We start from the raw sequence: 25978 nt of genomic DNA, 5'->3' as shown, positions 1-25978 counted from the left end.
AAAAAATGACAACTTGTGTTTGTCATGTGTCAGAACAGTCATATTAATTGGTTGCAATTTGCTAAAAGCCAGGTAGACTGTGCAATTGAATTTAGAATACGTTATTTGTTTTAAGTACGTTTCCCTCTCGTATTAATAAATCATATTTCTGAGTAGAGGCAGAATACATGAAAACAAATTGCAGAATATTAATATAACAAAGAGCTTGCAATCTAATAACACAAACTTTTGTAATGTATTGTGGATAATTAACTCTAATAGGGTTATTCACTAAAGGGGGAATTTCACATTTAAGGTCACAATTGACCAAGTTTTACTGGGTGGTTGCTGTGGATGCACCTTTAGTGAATGAGAATGTAAACAAAACAGCAATGTTTTACAATGCAGGGTTAAAGCTACAGGACCACTGGACCTAGACCGCTCCACTGAGATGAAGTGGTGTGTCACATTAGTGGTTCTTTACATTAGAAATTTACTTTGAAATTGAGTTTGAATTCTCATTTAAAAAACCCTATACATTAACACTATTGCAATTTTACGGATTAAATAAAATATAGTAATAGAGTGGCTATTTTTATTTTACTCAGTAGGCTTAGTTAAAATAGTTTACATTCTACAACAAATTGTGGCTTATCTTGATTCCAGGATATCAAAATCTGTAATCAATAGGCAAATGAACTTGAATCATCGCAGTGTAATTATATACAAAATTTCCGATGTTTTGATGCTGTGGTTATTTTCACACGGAATGTAAAACATGTCTGTAGTTTATTAAAAAGTAGTGAGCTCGGTTTTATAAGTCCTGTGATACTGTGTTCTATATCCTGTTCCCACAGGCGTGTTTTACATAGGAAACTCTGGTCTCCAGAGGCCTGGCTTTTCAGATCCAGTTCTGTGTCTATAATAGCAGGGAAGCTATCAAACTTCATCTGAGCCAGAGGGGCCAGTGTAATTCTAATAAAAGGCAACATTAAATACAGTTATAGTTTGAATTGTATTCTATGAGAACGCTTGTAACATATTAATGTGGCCTCTGGCAGTGAAAGGGTTATGGAACACATTAGTTTGATGTGAGAAAATGGTTGAATAAAACAATCACTCCTTGTTCATAATTGATTCCATATGCTTGTCCCTCCAAAAAAGAAAAAAGAGGCCAGGACGTAAGCGTCTTTAAAATTAAAACTCACAGAGCTTCTATATGGAGATTCAGCTGTACTCTTTGTCGCTATGATATATAGATATCTGAACAGTTTATAAAAGATTCCTAGAGAGCAGGTTCAAAGTTTTGTTTTAGATGTACTTTCCTGCAGTTAAAAAATAAACACATACAATGCACAAGATCCGTAGTAATGAGCTCATCCAAACTAGTGAGGATTGAATGTTACAATTTAATATTGGTAGTTTTAAATTACTTGCCTGTAGTTTAGACACACTACAGGTGCAAATTATTTGTAATGCAAAATACGCGATTTGAATTCCAGATGCTCTTGCATGCTAGTTAATACCTTTGCAATTATAGAAAAAAATGCATTGCTCGTCACACCTATCTTTAATTAACTTTCAGGGTAATTCCCCCAAAGCTGACATAAGAATTTTAAATTTTAGACCAAAATGGCTGAACTGGAAAAATTATTCAATGCCACCTGTAGAAAGTGCTCCATGAATTGCTCTGTTCAATCCATATTAAATTAAAGGGAAACTATAGTCACCTAAACAACTTTAGCTTAATGAAGCAGTTTTGGTGTATAGATCACGCCTCTGCAGTCTCACTGCTTAATTCTCTGCCATTTAGGAGTTAAATCACTTTGTTTACACAGCCCTAGTCACACCTCCCTGCATTTGACTTACACAGCCTTCCTAAAAACTTCCTGTAAAGAGTCATCTAATGTTTACACTTACTTTATTGCCCTTTCTGTTTAATTTAGAATTTCTGCTCTGTTTATAGCTTGCTAAACCCCGCAAGAGCCCCCTGCATGCGATTAAAGTTAAATTTACAGAGCAGGAGATAAAAATATTTAAATTAGGTGACATCTGATTGAAAATGAAACCATTTTGTTTTCAGGCAGACTGTGTCAGTCACAGACAGGGGAGGTGTGGCGAGGGCTACATAAATAGAAACAAAAGTGATTTAACTCCTAAATGGCAGGGAATTGAGCAGTGAGAATGTTGTGGCATGATCTATACACCAAAACGTCTTAATTAAGCTAAAATTACGTTTTAATTAATTAATTAAGTTTTAGTGACTGTTGCATCCCTTTAAGTGAGGCAGATTTTAGGGAAACTTGCAAACTAGTGAGCCTAGTAAATGTAGGATTATCAGATTGACATTTGAGATCATTCAATATTCTTTTGGAAGAGCGTCTTAGTGCTTTCTGATTAAGTGAAACTTGTGTAATCATGTAAATAATCATTACTGGAATCTCAAATGGACCATTCTGATTATTTAAAGGGACACAATAGTCACCAGAACAACTACAGCTTATTGAATTTGTTCTGGTGAGTAGAATCATTACCTTCAGGCTTTTTGCTGTAAACACTGTCTTTTCAGAGAAAATGCAGTGTTTACATTACAGCCTAGTGATAACTTCACTGGCCACTCCTCAGATGGCTGTTAGAGATCCTTCCTGGGTCATGGCTGCCTAAAATGCATCCAAACATTCAGTGTCTCCTCCCTCTGCATGCAGACACTGAACTTTCCTCATAGAGATTCATTGATTCAATTTATTTCTATGAGGAGATGCTGATTGGCCAGGGCTGTGTTTGAATTGTGCTGGCTCTGCCCCTGATCTGCCTCCTTGTCAGTCTCAGCCAATCCTATAGAGAAGCACTGTGATTAGATCAGGCCACCACTTCTGATGATGTCAGCAGACAGCTTGTTATTCTGAGGCAAACAGCATGCAGAGATCCAGCTTCAGGCTTGAATACAAGTAAGATTTTGCTATAGGTACCAGGTGGTACCAGGGGGGCTAGATGGTGGTTTTAACACTATAGGGTCAGTAATACATGTTTGTGTTCCTGACCCTATAGTGCTCCTTTAATAGCTTTTATACTGGGGCATAAATGACAAATGCCAGTTGAACATTCATGATTTTAAGCCCTTTTCCCACCATCCCCAGAGAAAACAGCATAAAATGCCAGAGCCAGTGCTTACAGGTACATGAGAGGTGCATGAGATGACCTACACTCAGACTAACATTTCAGCCGCAGATTCCTCATCTCAATATTTGACTAGCTCCCTAAACATTCCCACTCTCTTCTGATTGGTCCCAGTTTGAACAGCTTTATATGGCTCTTCTGCATAACTTATATGTGCCTCCAGAGTAAAAGCCTTAGCTGAGTGATTGCTGGAAAAACTGCAAGGCCATTAAAGTCTGTACATGTCACAAGAATAGCAGCTAGGCAACGTAAGAGCTGAATAGCACTGGAAGGAAAGATATATCACCAGATTGGCATGCTGGGATGACATGCACACTTGTTATGGTCACCACTTCTCACTAGTGTTAACAAATTGTCTCCAATTATCTTGTGTAAAACCTGCTATGTTCTGTACACAATTCATATGCAGATAACATTAATGCACGCCTCTCAACCATTCAGAATTTGTCAGGGCAGACTGGATTTTCGGGTCCTGTTCCGCTGTCCCGCCTTAGTTCCCTGCTGTCCTGCCTTTGGAGGACACCCGGGAACTGTCCCTAACATTCACAGCACAAGCACATCATAAGACGTGCTTGTGCTGTGTTTAGGGCACAAGGACCCTCGGTGGGCCGACCTGCGTGATGGACAGGCATCCTGGTCTGAATTCACGCCAGGCTGACCTGCCATTAACCCAGGCAGAACTGCCCTATTTCCAGGCAGGCCCCTACATTTACCTACCTCCCACAGGCATCCATAGTTGCAGGAAGAAGGAGTTGGGAAGTATGCTAATGTTACAGAAAACATCACCCAAAAAGTGCTAGTTTCACCATCCCAGGGCTTCCCCCTTTACCTAGCAGGCACAGCCTACCTGAGCACCCAGGATGCCAGCCACTCTGTTGCTATAGCAGCCTGGTGGAGACCAGGGAGAGACATGGAAGTCTAAGCTGTCACCAAGGACCTGTATACTATATCAGAACTGTTTACTATAAGGACAATCAGGGCATTATTAAGACTGAGGGTAGCAGAGGGGGAAAACTATCCAGGGAGTCCTTATTTGAAGGTATTTCATGTTTTGGTTGGATTTTTTTAGGGTCTAATTTATGGCGCTCTGACTGGTATGGGGCTCTCTGGGAGAAAGACTGTTATCATCCCAGACACAGTGGTGTCTGGGTGGTATCAATCTTTTGTGATGTTAATTACCCCATAGAGGGTGAATACACATCCTGTGCCATTTAAAATGCCCCATGGGCCGCTCCGCTACAATTAACATACCTTATGTGTCTCTATAATAAAAGTCGAGGATAACCATGCTACTGGGTGGATAGTCAAATCTTACTATTTCACTATTACATGTCCATAGAACTGTACGTGGCGGAACTAGCAGAAACCAAAAACTAAATAAATTTGTTTTTAATTGTGGAGGAATGTTATAAAAAGCATTATCCACAAAAGTAAAGTCTATTCACTTTTTAAAGGCAATCTTTGGAATGAACCTGAAACTGAGAATCAAGTTCACCATAGTAAAATTCCTTTTTAAAGAAGAGGTTTCTTAATCTCTTTAAATGACTGCCTTATGGCCATCAAAGGGTTACGATTTTCAGAGCTGGGATGCCCACTGCAGAGGCAACAAGACTTTTTTGGTAGCCTATGTGTTAGAATAACATTAAATTATATTGTTAGTCATGAAATGGTGACATGTCTTTATGATAACATGCCTCACACCCCGCACACAAAGCACACCACATGGAATGCTATGATTACTGTGCGTACCGTTCAGCACAATCAGTAATAATGGTTAGCATGTGCTGAGACATTTCTGTGCCGAGGCGTCACCCTGTGCAGTCTCTCAAGTAATACGTCACTGGTGTCAAGTCCACATTTTATTCTCCCTGAGGCAAAGGATTTCTGGCGCCACCCATCCCTTGGAATATTACAGGACATAACGACATGAATGGACACAAACAAAGAACACTTAGTAACATAATTGTATTGACTTATTAACTGTAAAATGATTCACTTCTCTGTCAGATAATCCAGGCTGGTCAACATCAACATGACTGGATGCCACTAGGAAGGATTCTTAAAGGGGCACTCTAAAAATCATAACCTTCCCTCGGTGTTCTCCACCTATGATTGCCACTCAAAGTTGGGGGAGGCGACAACCAAAGACTCTTTTCAACATGACTACTATAAAGAGCTGTATTTGTCATAAGTGGCAGAACTAAAATAGAGAGGGCTCTGGTGCAAGAATTTTATTTGGACTCCCCTATCACAAGGATGGAAAAAAAAGTTAGATCTCCCGTCTGTCCTACAACTCCCACTCCCCAGCTGGGGATTAACCATGTGCCCCTCAATATATGGGTGTATTTAGCACTGAGCAGTGTCTGTGTTTGTATGTTTGAATGCAAGTATGTTTTTGTATGGAGTGTGTGATTGTAGGGCTGTATTTGTGTATTGTGTTTGGTTACTGAGATGTATACAGATATGAAAGAGAGTTTGGAATCAAAGAGGACCATGAGGTAGAGAGCTTGGGTAGACTTGACCTGATGAGACACTGATAGTTGACGAAGAGCATTTGAAGGAAAGACAAAAAGTTCAGATTTTTTTTAAAAACTAATTTTAGAAAGCAAGCAACCATCCAGTAAGAGAAGAAGAATATAACTCCTGTATTCTCCAAAAACCTACACAATATTGCAGGTATGAAAAAAGCACACCGGCACACCTATTCTTATCCATAAAGTCAGCACTCCATTTCATTGGGTGAAACACACAGAAATATGCCATTTTGACCCTCACAGGGATATTTCTCAATCCACGTTTCAAAAGAACAACATATAGTGCACTGTAGTGGTTATAATGCCAGGAGTGCCCTGGCACTCCCACTACAGCCATACATTGGGCACTGCCTCCTGTCACCACTACAGCAGTTAGCTCTAAGCTCTGAGCTAACCCTGGTGGTGCAGGGCTTAAAGGGAAACTCCAGTGCCAGGAAAACGATCCGTTTTCCTGGCACTGGAGGGTCCCTCTCCCTCCCACCCCCCCAATCCCCTGTTACTGAAGGGGTGAAAACCCCTTCAGTCACTTACCTGAGGTAGCGGCGATGTCCCTCAATGCGTCCCTATGGGGAAATGAGCGACGCTGGAGGTCCTCACACAGCGTGAGGACGTCCAGCGATGCTCTAGCACAGGTTTCCTGTGCTATGAAGGATGGCTGTCTAGTAGACAGCCACTAGAGGTGGGGAAATGAGCGACGCTGGAGGTCCTCACACAGCGTGAGGACGTCCAGCGATGCTCTAGCACAGGTTTCCTGTGCCCTCTAATGGCTGTCTAGTAGACAGCCACTAGAGGTGGAGTTAACCCTGCAAGGTAATTATTGCAGTTTATAAAAAACTGCAATAATTACAGTTGCAGGGTTAGGAGTAGTGGGAGTTGGCACCCAGACCACTCCAATGGGCAGAAGTGGTCTGGGTGCCTGGAGTGTCCCTTTAACTCATTGGCTAAGGGCAATCAACTAACACTCTCAGGCAATGAGCTTCACCTACGCTGCAGGGATTAAATCAGGAGAGTTAATGAAGAGTTAATGAAAGCTTCTGGCTCTCTTCAATGCTGCAAGGAGCAGCACCTGGTGAACCCCAGGTAAAATGGCAAACCATTCTAAAATGGTCTACTACTTACAATGGAATGCATCAGTTTACACCCCTGGCACAACAACCACTACTATATCCTCCTGTTCTGTGACTAAAGTAACTGAGATATGCTGTCAACTGCGGACCTCGCAACACTTGGCTGTGGAGATTGGTATATTGACAGTCTGTGGAGAGTATTATATTGAGACTTAGTGGAGGGTGGTATATTGATGCTATGCGTGGAGTAGTATATTGACACTATGTGTAGAATTGTATATTGACACTATGTGAAGAGTGGTATATTGACACTCGGTGATAAGTGGTGTATTAGGCCACAAAGGTTGGAACCAAAGTATATTGATTATTATAAGCCAGCGAAAGTGCTCTCTCTTGTATGGGCAATATCCTTGAGTTGCCAAACCTTGTGCACCTGTGCTGCAATTCCTGAGGACTTGTCTCCGGTGTCCCGCTTGTGCGGCTCTCAATAAAAACCCATCAAATTCAGGAAAGTTTTGAGGAATGGTTTTTGCAGTATTTAAATTTTTTCTTTTTTCAAACTACCAAACATTTAAAATAAATTAAGCAACCACAATGCATTGCTATTATAACTAAATAATACATACCACAAGCTAATGTAGGCCTTTGAGAGATTACATACATCTTTTTGCAATAAATGTACTCTGGCTAAATCTGTAAGCATTTTTGGTATATTTAACCACTTCAAAGGTAAAGAGTTTGGCAACATTGGCTGTCATAATATTGACATTAAGCCTTGGCACTGCACAGATTAGTACATAACATAACAAACTATGCTTTTTAAGGCATTTAAAGTTAGAGTAACATTCCATAAAAAGCATGCTTGTAATCATTATAGGCAGTGAAGGTTGTAAAATATGATACTTTAACCCCCCTCAGGTGTTAATTACACTATAATGGGCCGTGTTATTCCCATGTTTAATTACATCATTAGTCAATAGAACAGGCTGCATTACAGCGTTCAGCAATATCTAAGCAAGTGAGAAGGTTGGGGAAAAATGGTTATTTATCACGTTTGTTCTCCGGCGCAAGATTTGGACTAACATATGCTTTTAAACATATTGATACTCTTAAAGGAAAAATACCAGAATGGCCCATTTTGAAGGTGGGAAGATCTATACATTTGCCTTTTGTAATTTTTGGAAGAATTGTAAAATCATTTTGTTGACCCCTTCAATTCAATTATTTTTACACTTTTGAGACAGAAGGGGATGTGCTTTCCACAGGGGCATGTGTCAAACAATTCCATGAGAGGTATCGTGTAACTAGCACAATGAGGAGGCATGATATAAGGATTTAGCTGGTCCCCTTGCCTTGAAATGGTGAAGATCTCAAAGTGGAATTCTTACATCGATACACCTTTGCTTCAATCCACAGACAACTTATAAAATGTATCACGTGTATTGTTAATTTGTGGACTGTAGGGTGTATGTTTCCTTTTTTGGAATAGTAGAGAATGGGAGGAATATAATGGGTCCCTGGACAGCAGGGCATGGACCCAATTTATAATTATTAATAAAGAGGTTGAAGTCCTAGTTGGAAATTAAAAATTAACTTGTATTATGATTTCAATATAAAATCTAGTATGCAATATAGACTTTACTAACTAAATTACCTCAGAAGATACTGAAGCATAGGGAATGGATGGAGACAAGATATCTCCTAGGGTGCTAGCAAATATATATATACAAAAATATATATAAGTATTCACTAAATCAATAATAAGAACAGGATGAAATACTAAGAAAGTGTTAAAAAATAATCTTTATTTTCGTTTGGGATTTTTAACACTTTCTTAGTATTTCATCCTGTTCTTATTATTGATTTAGTGAATACTTATATATATTTTTGTATATATATATTTGGTAGCACCCTAGGAGATATCTTGTCTCCATCCATTCCCTATGCTTCAGTATCTTCTGAGGTAATTTAGTTAGTAAAGTCTATATTGCATACTAGATTTTATATTGAAATCATAATACAAGTTAATTTTTAATTTCCAACTAGGACTTCAACCTCTTTATTTATGTTTCCTTTTTTGGTTTCATCCAACAATTAAATATAATTATACAAAAAGGACACATTATACTATGAAACGTACATAATGTGATATAGGGTTTAACCATTGAGTAGCTTCATCAGTATTCCTACATGCCATACATGTGCTGCCTGAGTACAATTTGCTGGTGTCCACCAGATGAGGGACACCAGGGATTAAAATCAGCAGGATAGGACCCGGAAATCGGGATTGTCTTTGTCTATGGGAATATTGCTATTCCGTCACCAGAGATATGTTATCTCCTATAGACAAATTGGGGATTTCACCCGATGCTGCACAAATAGTTGCAAACTACAGAGCTGTTAGGAGGCATCTGAGCTTCTGTTGTCTTTATACAGAGAAATAATTAGAAGTATTAAAGAAATCACATGCACACATCTTAGCAGTTTTAAAATATAAACTTCTTGGAATATGTTCTAGAAAACTTACAGCAATGTGGATACAGTCAAAACTTGTCCAGAGTGGAAAATAAATCTCAGGAAGTATTCTTTTTTTGGCCACTATAGGAACAAATTCTATTTTTATAATGGTTTTGCTGGCCCCGTAATTATGCTTTAACCTCCAACTTTCCAAATCTGCTGCATGCTGGCTAAAAATGACCACTGGCGGTTCTCTGCCTTGTGTGTTTATTCTAGAGCTGTCACCTGCATCTCATTATCTGCATTTTAAAACATGTTTCTCTGGTTTTATTTCTCTCTTCTATAAAGGGAGATTAGCACCAGAACAGCACACATACTTTCCCTGTATTCAACATTGGCTGTGCACAATTATCTGCCCTAAAAGTCCGGTAAACAAAGGTAACTTCAATGCTATTTTTATAATGAGTTTCTACTCAACAAAATGTACGGTGCACACACGATTTAAACAATGACATTTCTGATCTGTGCAATAATCTTGCTAATGGTCTGTTTTTAGTTTTAAAAATTGTTATCTAAGCTGGTTATATTATAAAAAAATTTTTTTTTTAACTGTTCATAAAGTCAGTTCATTTGTTTATGAAAAAGAGATATTGCATTGAAAAAGATCAGCTATTTTCAAAGACAGATAAGAGAAAGTGATGAGAATGATACAAACACCCTTTTAAGATGACAGATGCTTAAATGTGAGTCTCTAGTAACAAATTAGTTGCTTTTGTAGCGAAATGTGCCTGGTGCGTCTGCTGCTTTTCACAGTTTCCAGCAGAGGGACTTCTGAACTATAAATACTATAAATATCATCCTGGCCTCTAATTAACAACTGGCTACAAACAAAATCCGAGAACATTAATTTGCTCATTAGAATGTTAATGCTGATCATAACGAAATGGTTTTATTTCTGCTGTTATTTGAAATCGCAGCAAGCAGATTTGTGAATTTTTATGGAAACGAGCGGCATGGCTCTGCCCAGGAGGTATTAGAAGGCAATAGCACGGCTGCATCTGTATGCCACTCATCCTTTATAGTTGCCACTGATGACTATGATGGGTATCCAGACTGAGGAGAGGCTAGGCATATTCTCTAGTGTGGGGGTTGGCAAACTTTGGCATTCCAGATTTTGTGACTACATTTTCCCTGATTTTTTGCCACTACCATTAAATTAGGTAATAGTAACATCCCTTGGAAGTTGGGCAAAAGTTACATCCCCAGGACCTACTTGGAAACCAGAGTAATCTGAATGTACCTTTCCTAGTTAAACACTTTGTTATTATTATGACTAAAAGAGCATTATGGGAGATGTAGTCCACAACAACACTGCTCTAGTGTGAATAAATTATTTCAACATGAAATGTAGCAGTAATATGTAACTGCAATATGTAAAAGTAAGACCTTAGGCACTATAACCATTTTATTTTATTGATGATATAGTTGGAGTCTTCAAGCACTGTCCCTCCATTCGGTGTTAAGCCATTTTGAGCAGGCTGACATCAAATGAGAGTCCCTGGTTGACCACAGCCCCTACTGGAGATATGGTTAAAGCAGAAATTACACACTTCCTGATAGACATAACAAATCATACCAGCAATGGGTGCAGTGATAGGCTGAAAGCGCTCAGCTGACACTCTTAGCCAATCACCTCAAATCAATGCTGCTCCGGCTAATGCTTCCTTATTAGCCCAAACAGTACAGATGGGATGGGTTGCTTGTTTAATATTAAAATATTAAAATGGTTTAACACCGAATGGAAGTGGATGGTGTAAGGGAATACCCTATACTATAATCACTTCAATGAGATAAAGTTGTTACAGTGCCTCCATGGTCCCTTCAATCCTATTTATATAGTGGGCAATTATGGTATGATACCTAGTCATATAACAATAATAATACGTTAATTTGTGAGGGATACAGTTTATGATAATCAACGCAGGAAGCAGAGGTCAGTTTCTATATATACCAATAGCTCAGGCATCAATACTGCTGGACAATAGCTATATTGAAGGATCTATTATTAGAACTGAAAAACGCAGGTTCCAAATCAAATTATACCAACTCACTAGTCACTAGTCAAAGGACTCCTGGGCAAGTTACCTCACAATACATCTGCCTTCCTCAAATTCTCATAGATTGTAAGCTTGTTTGAGCAGGGTCTTCTTCAAATACCCCTTTTCTATAATTGTAAAATGCTACAAAATATGTTGAACTATATCAATTCTAATAATAAAAATTACTGAAGCTCCCCAAGCATTTTCTTTGAGGAGTGACTGCCGAAAGAAGACTGCACTGATGGAGCTAGATTACCTTTGAGTTTAATGGTATTTTTTTTTTTTACGATGGGGAGCCCTATATTTAAAAATACTTTGGCATTAACAATAAACATAGTGTTCCTTTAAGTGTCGAATAATCATTTTGTTACTGTAGCCTGAGCATGTTGGGGATTTCTGTGTCATTATGTAATATCCTAGGGAATGCATGCTTTACAAATAATCCAAAAGATGATCACTAGAAGGGACCGCTAATTAGAATTGTTATACCGCAAATCTTCCCTTTTATGTCCTTGTACAGAAGCTGTGGCAGCCTACAGTGCTCAGCGCTACTCATCCTTAGTGGAGGAAAATAGATATTAATATGGCAGCAGGCCCTCCAATGTGCTCTTTACAGCAAGCATCAGACTCAATCACATAACCTGCTATTCTAGTTCCTACATCAACACCATAGGTAACAAGTAACAAGTTGTAAGTAGATGTGCAAGAATATATATCCTAAACAGAAGTATAATTTAGTATAGAGTTAAACCCACACAGATTCACTGGCATATGTATTGTGTTTAATATATTCAAGTATCAGTATAAGACTGTGCACGCAACATACAGTTAAGAATGCAATCCTCTGGTTTACAATTTACATAGACCACTATCGCTGTCAATACTACCAAAGAATTGTCTAACATTCATTACAATACATTCCTTCTAAAGAGTAAAGTTGTCCTAACAAGTTTTGCTGTTAGAGCAGCCACAGATGGGCACAAAGAGTCTGAATGCTAAGAATTAATTATATTACTCTACTGCTAATAGCCATGAAGCAAGTAGCAAAGTTGTGGGATATCCTACTGCAGAAGCAATATATATATATATAGTAACTCCTTGAAAACACACAGACACATACACACGCACCCACCCACCCACCCTCTCTACGAAGAAACGATTATATCAATTCCTTTAAAATACTGTTAGGCACATTATCTTTCACATGTTGAAATAATTAAAAGACTCATTCTTTATAAACATTAAGTTATAGCATTAGAGACAACTCAGATTTGACTTTTGGTTAAAAATAGTTCTCTAATTGAGCTGGAGATTTTTTTTTTCAATCTTTTTTTTGGCCACATTTTTTCCGATCATTTGCCAATTCAGCACTAAGATTTTAGAGAAGAGTTCCCCAACTGATGCATTCCATATCTAAAAACAAACGTAGTTGTTCGTAATGACTGTTATCCTTCAGGTGGATCAAGCATATGGATAAAAATGTTTATCTCTGACAAATGCCTCTGCTTCAATTTTAATGTATTCCATCCATTTTTTTTATTTCTGCCAAAGTTTGCATCGAGCGTGCTATAACCAAAGTCTGGATTTGCAATTACCAATAGAATGCATTCAATAAAATCTCATTTTACTTCAATATGAAAACAAATCACTTACAAACATATCCATGAGCAGGTGCTCCAGGGTGATTTCAATATCTTCTATCTTCGCTGCCAAAGTCATATTTGAACGAGTGAAGTAATGACGGAAACAGAAAAGAATTCAAAGAAGAGCTTTTCCAGTGTCTTTTCCCCTTAGTGTTGTCAGGTTCAAAAACAAACCAAAAGGACAACTATGAAGCCACATGAGGATGGAATCAGGCAAGAACATAAACTGCAAATACTATTGGAAGTAAATGCAAATTCTTTTCAAAGTATTTCAGCTTTCCTGTAAATAGTTCCCGAAAACTTGATACTTCACATAAAAATTTTGATTTAAAAGTATTTTCAGTCTTTCGGGTTTTATTTGGGATAGAGATCATGACACAGCTGCGAGAAAAGAGAGGGAGCAAATGAAATCGTTTTCTCTGTAACGGATATTTATAGGATTCCACTTTTTGACTCTCTGTCCCCTTTCTCAGCTCTGCCCTGACCTTTCATTAATGTCTTTGCACACTGGAACGTATTGTGGAGTGGGGCAGAATTTGGCTGTGATCAATGATAGGCCAAATCACATAGTTACATCATGAATGATCCATTGTAAGACGAATGAAGCTTCCTTCTATAGCCACTGACAGGAAAGATTATAGTCTAGTAGACAAGGAAAATTTACACTCATTTTTTCCTAGGCATATTATTAGATTAGAGCTAAATTTTGATTCCTTTAAATTCATCAAAGAACACTTTGCTCAAAACACAGTGAATTGACTAATTCAACCCAGCCTGGACTCTGGGACGGTATGTCCCTTTTTTGATGTAGCTGATGGGAATGTAAACAACTCATTATCAAGCAATGCTGTGTTGGATGTGTTTATTAATGTATTACATATATATGTAATGTAAATAAGGCTTCAAAGTACAGTAAAGTGAAAGATTAATTATTGCTTAATTTACCACCTTCGTAACACATCAATGTGATTCCCGTGCAGAGGCATAACATGCCATTTCAACATTGTCTTAGCTTAAGGAAAACCTAACTGTCACAAGAACTTTGAGCTTGCCTATCACTGACAGATAAACATGTCTATATGGCGATTTTATACAAGGGTTCAACAGACATCTGAAAAAAATGATGATAATACTCAGACAGCTGGAGTGATCCAGACTGTCTGAGTATAGTCCTGGAGAAAAAATCGATGGATCGATAGATAAATAAATAGATAGACAAAAGGATAAATAAGTAAATTAATCAATAAATGATAGTTGTATAGTGTGAATTCCGTGTAGAGTAGGATAAGTGAATTAAGCCAAAATACAGTGATAACAAGCCCTAATGGCTTACCTCCATATATTACCAGAGATACCTAATAACCTATTCACTCAGACAATCGCACCTGGATACTGACTTTAATCGGCAATTGGCATGGTCAAGTCCAGTGGATTAGAGTGTAAGACATAGGTAAATGTCAGATAGCTGACCCAGGTATCCAAGAAAGGTCACTAAAGAGTCTGTCATACAGGTGAATGTCGGAAGGCTATTTATTGTCACCAGTACATATAGAGCCCATATTAGTACGGCTGTGGATAGCTGGTTAGAACAAAAAATTGCCTAAACTCGGCATCTGGGATAGCATGCAACTACACCTATAGCTAATTGCTAATGCACTATAGTGCTAACCTATATATGGTTACCATAGCTAGACAGAAGATGAGTTCAGCATGTTTGCAAGGGGTTACTCCATAACACCCAGAGGGATTCCCTCTATAGACTCCAATGTAAAATAGTGACCCAGCAGCAAAAGGAGGTATAAGACAAATAAATTAAAGTGCCTCCATGTGCAGAACCATACTTAGAATGTTGGTTGCCTGCACATGGTGATAGATAGCTTAAAGAGTGAAACAAATGTGTGAGAAAAAGAGCCCAATGAGCCCGACGCGCGTTTCGGTGCTTACTTAGATGCACCTTCGTCAGGGGCTGACTGGAGACTAGTCCATAGTCTCCTTTTATATGTAGTCAGTTACTTGAACCTCTAAGTTTGTCCAATCAAAAGGCCGGTAGTCCGTTCATTCCGGCGCCAAAACCCCACGTGGTGGTATGCAAATGAGCTGCCTATCGTCATCCAATCCCGTATCGGTATTAATCTATCTCAGTTCTAGCCAGCATTAACCCCATCAGTGCCGGGTAAGGTCCCAGACACTCCGGTTTTTATGAGAGGGGCGGTGCTGTTTTAGCTGTCAGACATAGCTACACTGAATGTTGAAACTCACATATCCTATTGCTGGGATAAAAACGGCTCCGCTGTTACAGTGTATGTCGTGGTGAGACACATATGTATCATTCATATTATTGCTAGAAGTATCCGCCGACAGTAACATTGTTATTTGCTGATTTTATATGAATAGGACATAGAGATTCGTCGTGTAGCCTTAGTGACGAACGGAGGAAATTATGGGTTATAAAAGATACAAAATAACCCAGCGGGTCCCTTTGCATGCATTTGGTGATGGTGATTCACCTCCCTTCGGGTATCTGTTAGCAAGATACTATTAGTTGCTCACTCGGGATAGGGGTTATTGTGAGCCTTATTAAGTTGAGGAGACATCTGGGTTCCGAGTGGGTTCCCAGGTCTCCAAAGGTATACGAGGGGTCAAAGAGGCTTCAGTCATTCTCAAAATTCCAGAGAGTATCTCTATTCGCTACGAGATGTGATGTGAGTTGAGACATGGTCTAATTGACTAATGATCAGCCGGGATGAGAATAAAGGTCGTTAGGGATAGTAGTCTTATTGTACCAATAGTGCACTTCCTTTGAAGTGTCAGAGATAGGCATCATAATGAGTTCGAGTAGCTCCACGATTACTGCTGCTACCACTGTGGCAATATGCTCATCAGCCTTTTAGTCATATTTATATTAGCCCTCGTATTTACAATGTTGGGGATTAAGATATATATGTAATGTAAATAAGGCTTCAAAGTACAGTAAAGTGAAAGATTAATTATTGCTTAATTTACCACCTTCGTAACACATCAATGTGATTCCCGTGCAGAGGCATAACATGCCATTTCAACATTGTCTTAGCTTAAGGAAAACCTAACTGTCACAAGAACTTTGAGCTTGCCTATCACTGACAGATAAACATGTCTATATGGCGATTTTATACAAGGGTTCAACAGACATCTATCAACCTTATTATGACTATAAATTTGGTCTTGGCATGCAACTGATCCTACATGTGCATGATAACGCATATTAAAGGAACACTACAAGCACTATAACCACTTTATCCACTATAACCCACAGGTACACACCATTAAGGCAATGTTAGGAAATACAACAGCAGGTACTGTACCTGTAAGCTCATCTGAGCAGGGTCCTCATCTACCTATTGTTTCTGTAACATGTTTCAATTGTCTCTATTATTGTTAAAGGGATTCTCCAGTGCCAGGAAAACATATGCCTCTGCCACCCCCCATCCCAAGTCGCTGGTCAGGCTCCTCCCCCACCGACCTCAGCCAATGCTTTCCCATGTGGATTTTGGCGACGCTGGAGGTCCTCACATAGCGTCCAGCGTCGTATAACAAACTTTTCGTGTTCTAAGAACACGGAAGTCCCTCTAGTGGCTGTCTGATACACAGCCACTAGAGGAGGACTTAACCCTGCAAGGTAAATATTGCAATTACACTTGCAGGGTTAAGGGTAGTGGGAGTTGAAACCCAGACCACTTCAATGGGCAGAATTGGTCTGGGTGCCTGGAGTGTCCCTTTAAATTACCCCATTTTATAATATTGTAAAGCTCTTTATAAATAACAATAATAATACTATTAATAACAATATGCATAAATAGTATTATATGGAAAAAAGTGCACTATGCCTTTTAGATACTTAAAATATATACTTATGTATGTATATATATATATATATGTGTGTGTGTGTGCATATACATAAAGTGCAAACCAATATAGTGAAAGTGCAATATCAAGTGCACTATATAAGGTATTACAATAGTGCAAATTATGCGGTATATGTAATATTATCACAAAGACATTGTGGACTATTCAACCATTGTGCACTCTGTGGTAAGAAAAAACAAGCACTTACTCCTTTATAACCCAAGGAAAGGGACTAGGCAATATACCTTTCCAGATATGGGTAGTGCATAAATAGCTGTACCTGGTGCTGTTTATTTTGGGTTACTGTCTGTGTATGCCTGTGAACTTGTTAGTCTACCCACAGGAAGTAAGTTCTGTTTTGCTCCCTCTATCTCCTTCCTTTTTATTCTGCGTTGGCTGCTGTTTTCAGTTGTGTTCTAAATGCTTGCTGTTTAATCCACATAAGTAAAGCCTAATGCTGCATCATCACAAGCTCTCAAAGTGTCCTTTCTGATACATAACCAGCAGGCCAAACCCGTGTATAATGCATATAGACGATGTATGTGATAGGATTGTCTTGTGAGTGATATGTGATATAGTCAGTGACTACAAACCTCATTATCCCCTGCGTGCTTGCCTGCTCTCCTACCAAATCTGCCATCATCCTTGTCAGCACCTCTCGCATATTATCAGCAGAGGGCTGTGGCTCCTTCATTATATAAAAGGAGTATGCAGAAGCCTTGCTCCCAACCTGGGGCTATGGGTGATCTCCCTCCACTTTTTGCCTAACTGTCTTCAATCTCTTAAAAATGGTTTGATGAAAGCCAGAATAACTGACATCCTTGCACCACAACTACTACAAAACGCTGCTTTGTAATGGTGCTGGAAGTGTCGCTTTTCTTTTTATCTAACAATAACTGTGTTAATTGTTCTATTTAATTATTAAGAATGTTATTAAATTCTTTATCATTTTTCTTTAAATATGAATCTTCCTGCACTCACCACCTGCCTCGGGAAGGGAATGGCCAATTTCTTTAGAAAAAAAAACTGTTTCAATTATATATCTCTACAACCATTCCTGGAAACAGAATGGCAACAGCATGAGACTACAGCAGACTATGGGAGGCAAAAGCGGAGACATGTATAGCTTGTGGTACTTGTAAATAATACAAATATTATATGAAAAAAAGAAATTAATTGTTTTCAGTAAGGCAAACTGTCAAGCTTGGAAAAACTTAAAAGAATCCTACGAGCACCATAGCCATTTCAATGCACTGTAGATGCATTTTAGAATGGTTTGACTACTTACCTGGAGTCTGCCAGATGTTATACCATGCCTCCAGCACAGCTATAGGAAAGCCTGGAGTGATCTGTCCTGGGAGTGCAGAGCTATATAGATATATTTATAGTCCTGCTATATATGATATATTTTATTCATGTACATTTTTTTTTTAAATGTATTTTTAATGTTAGAGAGTTCTGTTATTTTAGATTACTGAAACTTGTTAAAAAAAAAAAGCAATGAAAAGATGGTAAACCAGTCAATCACCTTGCCCGATCTTCCCACTGTGAAATACATTGTGACCCTATAGTACATGCAGAGAAATTGCTACACTCAGTCAATCCAGTGCTTCGCATTAAGAACCATTGAATCCTGTGCTTCTCTTTGAAAGTATTAATTAACTGCCTGGGAAGTACTGCATGTTGAGGCACCATGTAAATAACAATGTTTACATTGCATCTATGCACCATATCCACTTTAATCAGATGTCGTGTTTTTGGTGCTTACAGTGTGCTAATAAGTGAATAGTCATTGAGTTTGTTTTTATAATAAATTAACATATAAATAATTTTCTAAGTTTTCCATTATCTTAAAGGGATCCTATAGTGCCAGGAAAACAAAGCTTGGCACTATAGGTCCGTACAGTGACCCCCTCCCTTGCACACCCCCTCCCTCGGCACTGAAGGGGTTAAACTTATTGAATCCAGCGCCAATGTCCCTCCCCCGCCAATGAGTTGAAGTGGTCTGGGTGCCTACAGTGTCCCTTTAAGGGAACTATAGAGCATGAATTTAATATTACCTGTGCTGCAATTCACATCACCATTCATAGAAACAAGATGCTTGCCATTCATATCACACTGTTTTAGGGCTGTTTTAGGGCTCAAAAAATAACCCACTAGCCATTTGATACTGAAGATACAGCCCAGGCAAGTAGGAATTAGTAGTTAGTAGCGTAGGACTTGACGTTTTCAGTCCTGAGTTAAACGATATGCCCACCTGAGCCATGCTTCTCAAAGTACCTCCCCTTTATCCATGTGCCAGGCACTGTGGCTTTTCTGGCATATAATTTGGGGGTAAAGTGGATGCACACATGCCAAATGCAGTGGCAATATTTGCTTTATTACCTCAATTTTCATCCCATGTATAGGTTAATGCTAGTTAATAAGACTTATTATATATTATATATTTTATTTTTTTTAAACTTGATTTGCATTTAGCATTATACTTCAATTTGTCATATTGTGTGAAAGTTTCTTTTTAAGGTTTCAGAGCTTGGTTTATTCTTTTTTTCTGTAATTAAATCTTGCAGCACAGTGTGATAGTTGTGGAGGTAGTAAATGAGTAGATAGCATATGATCCTGGTCTCTGGGTCAAACATTTGTGTGATGGTGTTGGAATTTAAAAGGAGCTCTATAGTGTCTTCAAAAAGACTGCATTACATCAGCATGAAAACATGAATGCTTCTGTATAGACGACATTTCCTGTGTTCATTTAAAGATTCTCTGTCGCCACACATAAAACCAGTACGTGCGTCAGATTTAAATGACTTTTCTGTATTTAGTATCACTTTTGCTGTACATGATATTGAAACATTTTGGAGTGAGGTGGAGGTGATTAGACTTTCAACCAACATGAGATTTCTACCGCATTTTGGACAGTTCACAGAGCAGAAAACAGTTTTGTTTGTTTTGTGATTTGGGAGTTCCGATCATGGCACCAAAAAAAGAGATGATTGATGGGAGAAAGGTGATTGATATGGGACAGCCACTAAATTCACAGATCAAAAGTGGCTTATAGGGGATAAAAGGAGGAGCAGTGTGTGACAAACTCCCCTTTTTTAGGGAGTTTGCCATGAGTTTTTGGAGGGGCCTGCTTGCCAGCCTTCTGCCCTGTTACTATGGACCCCGGGGGTATTGCCGTTTAAAAACCCTATTTGGGCTTATGGGGTTTTAATACACTGTTTCTGCCCCTTTAAATCCATGGGAAAATGTGCCTCTTCCCCTCCCCCTTTTTCCTGTCCTATTGTTTCTCCAGCAGGGCGTTGTTCCAGGGACACTGCCAGACCAGTTTAAACTGGCTGCTTTGTCCCTCCTCAATCTCCCATCAGCCCTTGCTATTTTCTGACCCCACCAATTACTATAGGGCACTTTTAACATTGGACATATTGAACGCTCAGATCCAAGCTATCTGGTGATATGTTGGACATATAGGTTAAACATTGTATTATAAGAGTTATGTATTTTTATGTGGTTTTTGTAACAGTTTCTGACTTAGAGATATTTCCTGTACCTGGAGATAATTAAGTTACCACAGCCACTTAAGCCAATTATCTCTAGGATAGAGGAGAAGATAGACCGGCTGCACAGCCTAAATCTGTGGAACTGTTTTGGGCATGAAAGCCATGCTTGCAGTCGGTCAAGTGTGACATTCATAAAACTTTTGAACCCTTGCTCTGATCTGGGTGATTTTTGGATTTGTTGTTCACCCAGATCAGGGCTATCCAGGGATGTAGGATTAGTGGGGATATGTGGTGTTTTGGGGTGTTTCTGGACTTTGGGTTAAAGTGGATATTTTCTGCCTGTGGATAATTAGGTTATTCCATTAGCTAGCTTAATTATATCACAGGCTGAGGGGAGGGCTTGCTAACTGTAATTGGGAGTGTTACTGTGTTAATTGTTGTTCCTATTGGTTTGGTAACTTTGTGTTCTGTGCTCCACAAGGTCCACGTGGGTGGTAACCTTGTGGGGAAAATGTGTATAAAATAAATGCCTTTGTGCTCAATAAACAGATCATCTTGTACCTTCATGAAGTTTCGGCTCATGTTTGTGGATTGTTCCTGGACTTTGGGTAAAAGTGGATATTTTCTGCCTGTGGATAATTAGGTTATTCCATTAGCTAGCTTAATTATATCACAGGCAGAGGGGAGGGCTTGCTGACTGTATGTGGGAGTGTTACTGTGTTAATTATTGTTCCTATTGGTTTTGTAACTTTGTGTTCTGTGCTCCACAAGGTCCACATGGGTGGTAACCTTGTGGATAAAATGTGTATAAAATAAATGCCTTTGTGCTCAATAAACAGATCATCTTGTACCTTCATGAAGTTTCGGCTCATGTTTGGGGGATTGGAGAATTACCTACACTCTGGGGATTGCTATAATCACTATACTCCCCAGAGTAAGCTCTTGTAAGAGATTGTTCCTGTTCCTGCTCTCTGGATTTAGTAGAGGTCTACCTACTGGAAGCTGGTCCCTGGTCTTGTTCCCAGAGTAGGAGGAAGACGGCGAGACCCCAACCAAGCTGCGGCGGTTTGTGAGGTCTGCGTGGTTATGGTGTCTAGTGGAGTGCTTGGAGCCCTTGGGAAGCACTAGGAGCATCCGTCAATGGAGGTACCCAATCGGGGTGCCAGGTGATCCGTTACACAGTGGAAAAAAACACATTTAATAAATATGTGACATAGAAATATATCCGTATAATTTTTTTCAATAGCCAAAAAAAATCCATAACTTATACAGCTGAGCTAATTAGTTCCCAGTATTCCATTGTTCAGGCAGTTAGAAGTGGTTATCTAGCCTGATGAGGCTCAGAGAAAGGTACAGCATATAGATTTATTTACATGTTATCAGTTGAAACAGTCACCATTTAGAACTGCTGTGTGACTATCAGCAAGGGGATATCTTTCCCAGAATAACTATGACCTAGATAGGACAGCTTAAAAGGTTACTCCATGCACAATGTCCACTTCAGTTATTTGAAATGGTCATGGTGCTTAGAATCTGTATGTGCAGTTTTTAGCTTTGAAATGATGCAGAGTTTAACTGCCAGAGGTGTAACTCAGCTGCCAGAGTTGTAACTCCACCTCCAACTTCGTAATAGAGACGTTATTAGCCAGCCCAGAACTAGAGGATGGTGGGACAGGACCCCAAAATCGGGATGGTACATGGTTCCAACAAAACCACTCTGACCAGTGCTGGAGATGCAGTCTTGCTAAGGGATCCCATCACCATATTTGGTGGGATTTTTCGGGGTTGGACACTTTGAAAAGTAATCTAAAAAGACTCCTTTTTGAAATCTTAGGGACAGAGATATTATGTTCTCCGCAGTTTTTCCTTTTCCACTTAGACCCTCCTCAAATGGATAAACCTCTATCGAACTTAATGATCCATATTATGCTGGCAGCAAAAATATGCATCGCCAGGAATTAGAAAAAGCAAGGGTATCAAAACTGGTATGAAATATTATCCCAAATAAGCTACCAGTGCTCAATGGACATTTTCTTATATGATACAGAAACTCAAAATAATACCTATTAAATATTGATTCGTTTGTTTAACTGTTTTTAAGGATAATCCTGGTCCTTCTTGTCCCTAACCTTCCCACCCGCGCAAGAATGAATGACGTATGAATGATGAGGGTATTTTTGAAGATTACATTGGAAATTATTTCTGATGTATTAGGATTGCTGTTAAACAATATATTTATATCAATTTTAACTCTTTTATTGAATGCTATATGCATCAGACTTCAATAAAGATGATATAAAAGAGAAAATCTGGACCCTTAAGGCGTCTGCCATAAGAAGACCCCAGGTGTAGATCTTAATCCTTCTTGACCCAGCTAAGAGGCAAATCTTTGCAAAATAGTTTGCCCCACTAACAGAATATTGGGCCAGTAGACTCCTGGCATCATAATCTTTACAGTGGGCTGTAGGAGTGCTTGGAGTAATCGTTTAAGCGTTCAATGTATGCTAGACATGTTATCCCTTTCATGGGGTGACTCAAAGAATAGTATTAGTTCATGGAATGTTTTTTAAACATAAGCACAATAGGTATTAAAAAATAAACAAATTCTATCTTGTTTGTAGGCTACAGAGTACACAGAAGAATAATATAATAAAGATCATATAAAAAGAAATTGTTGAATAATAGATTTTGAATGCTTATTCATCAGCCTCAAATAGCCATAGAATATATTTTCAGAATATTCTAAGAATGAGATGGAACATATTCATGCATGCTACACAAAGGACCCAAGAAAGGGGAGCACGTATTATACTGATGCCAGTCCCAAGCATTCAAATAAGAGAGATGCTTCATTATACTTCCTAACATAATACGTGTATGCTACAGTACCAAATATATGCCTGATACCACTGAGCCAGCTTGTGTGTCCCATGCTGATCGCTTGGACTAATAGATTTAAGTTACAATACAAGCATTCTATTCTATATTTTGTGCCATAAATTTAGCATTTATACAAGGGTGTAAATGGTGGAAGTTGTGCCAGGCACACACTATAGCACGAACGGATAAATAATGTAATTTCAATTACCTAAATTGTTTAGTTATTCCTAGACTTGCTGAAGAATGAGCAGTAATAATAGTATGTTTGTGACGCACAGTTAATGGTGTGTGAACTTTTGCTAAAGTATGTGCACAGAGATTGCAATGGCCTAGGTGTCCCATCATCTTTCTCTTATGGCATAGGTGTACACACTAGGCTCTCAGCTGAGTTCTAAAACAATTTAATTCAAACTTTCGAACTAGTACCAGAAGGCTCTTTGGACCATAACCACTGCAATGAGCTGTACTGATTATTGACATTACAGTGCCCCTTTATTTCTAGAAAAGGAATACAAAATATCAAATATAATATGTTAATGCTCTGTCAGAGATATTCACTAAGCCTTAGGTGTTTAGAAGTTGGTATAAAGATTTTAAATTTAAAGCCACAATAGTTGATTTAGAAAAATCTAATCAACTTAGCTACTTTTCTAGCTTGGCTATTCTGGTCTAAATCTTGGAATGGGCTTGGCAATTCCTGACAAATCTTGGTTTGATGAATAACAGTGTAGGTAAAAACTGGTAACTAAAACAGTCAACAAAGAAGATCACAAATGTTGTTCCACATAAAGTAACAAGGGATGCATTAAATCAATGAACACCAGCATCATTTACAAGATAAAGAGTAGCTTTAAAGGGACACTATAGTCACCCAGACCACTTCAGCTCAATGAAGTGGTCTGGGTGCCAGGTCCCTCCGGTTTTAACCCTTTAAATGTAAACGGCTATGTTTATTTTGGGTTAATCCAGCCTCTTTGAATGCGCGCACGGCACTTGCCGCGCATGCGCATTTGGCTCCAGTGACGTTGCACGGGGGAGCCGACGTCGGCGGGGGAGGAGAGGTCACCAGCGCCGAGGGAGCCCGGTGCTGGATTAAGGTAAGTGGCTGAAGGGGTTTTAACCCCTTCAGCGCCACGGGAGGGGGACCCCGAGGGTGGGGGCACCCTCAGGGCACTATAGTGTCAGGAAAACCGCTTTGTTTTCCTGACACTATAGTGACCCTTTAATTCTTTAGATAATAGAAGGTTACAGAATGCTGCCATGTTGGAAAATAATAACTGTGGGCCATTTTATACTTATTACTGTTTTTTTGTTTTTTGTTTTTTTTAATTGTGTTACTGTTGAACAACCTTTTATTTTATTATTCACACATTGTGCTAAGATTGCCTCCTTGATTAGTCTGTTGCATTGTATGCCATTTTAGAACTGTCTTGATTGTAGTTATCTCCATGCAATTAATATAATCATAGTCATCTCCATGCAATTAATATAATCACGGTTTGATGAAACCCCTACTCTACCACATTGCTGTTAAAGGAACAGTGGTTTCAAGACAACTTGGGAAGCAAGAGGTTAAACAGCACATTGAATGAGAAATCCTTAAAAACTTAGGTTAGAGGCAGAAGCAGAGCAGGGGTGGGGTCAGTGTGGGTTGCACAGGAAGTCATTACGCTGCCACAGAGGTATAAATATTTAGAAACCAAATTCCAGCTGAGAAAGGAAATGTAAATGTAGAAATGTAAAAAGTGCACACAAGGTTTCAGAGGCAAACGAAGAAACATGACTTTCCTTTATAGTGTTTAGGTTTGTTTAAATAGGTTTTATTTGTACAGGAATGCTTTGATGGATCATGTGACCATGTTATTTTGTTCATAGATTGTAAGAGTGTTGGAGCTGGGCCTTCTTCACACTTTGACTCTTATATTCTGTATGTAAATTATTTGTTGTCAAATATCCCCATTCTATAATTATAAAGCACTGCGGAATATGTTGGCGCTATGTAAATAAAAATATTAGTAGTTCTGCTAATTTTCATATATACATTGTGCTAGCTGGCTGTAGGGACTGGATACATCTGTCAAAATTTTGTTTATGATTTTAAGATGATATATTTCACTTTCAGAAAGATCATTTAAAAGAATTGGTTATCATCCCTCTAGCATGTAAGCTCATTGAGCAGGGCCCTCAACCCCCTCTATTCCTGTACGTCCAGTGGTCTGATCTCAATTATGTGTCTGTTAGTCCACCCATTGTACAACGCTACGGAATTTGTTGGCGCTATATAAATAATAAAATAATAATAATAATAATAATAATAATAATAATAATAATGACTCCCTAGTGGTTATATATCATTTTGCCTGTAGAAAACTGCATGGGTTAATGTATGCTCCATAAGCAGGCTGGAATTGTTATGAAAGGTTGTTCCCCCCAGATTTTCTTTTTATATAATTTGATCTTTAATCATAAATTGATCAATTTAATAATTTATTGTTTTTATGAACAATCTCAACCATACATATAACATAAATACAAAAAATCAAGTAAAAAAGCTACTGTGGAGGTGGGGCCAGGCCCAACACGGTCTACAGGAATCTCTGATAGCCATGGGATGCAAGTTAAAAAAATAAAAGCCCGACAAACCAAAAGCGGGCATGAACATAGAGGATCTCCTCAGGCAAGCACACGGAGCATGCAGGCCCAAGATGGCCGCCAACATAGACTGCTTCTCTGACTCCTCGGAGGAGTCGATACTAATGA

The 25978-nt window shown here is 38.8% G+C and overlaps 1 protein-coding gene across 1 annotated transcript in view; it reads right to left on the bottom strand.

Annotated features, from left to right (window-relative positions):
* Positions 1-25978, bottom strand: part of FRMD4A (FERM domain containing 4A) — a 419083-nt gene that overhangs the window by 290281 nt on the left and 102824 nt on the right. The window lies entirely within an intron of this gene.

Source organism: Pelobates fuscus, chromosome 3, assembly GCF_036172605.1.
Source record: "Pelobates fuscus isolate aPelFus1 chromosome 3, aPelFus1.pri, whole genome shotgun sequence".
Taxonomy (NCBI): Eukaryota; Metazoa; Chordata; class Amphibia; order Anura; family Pelobatidae; genus Pelobates; species Pelobates fuscus.
Note: the sequence above shows the minus strand (reverse complement) of the source record. Positions and strands in the feature narration are given on the sequence as shown.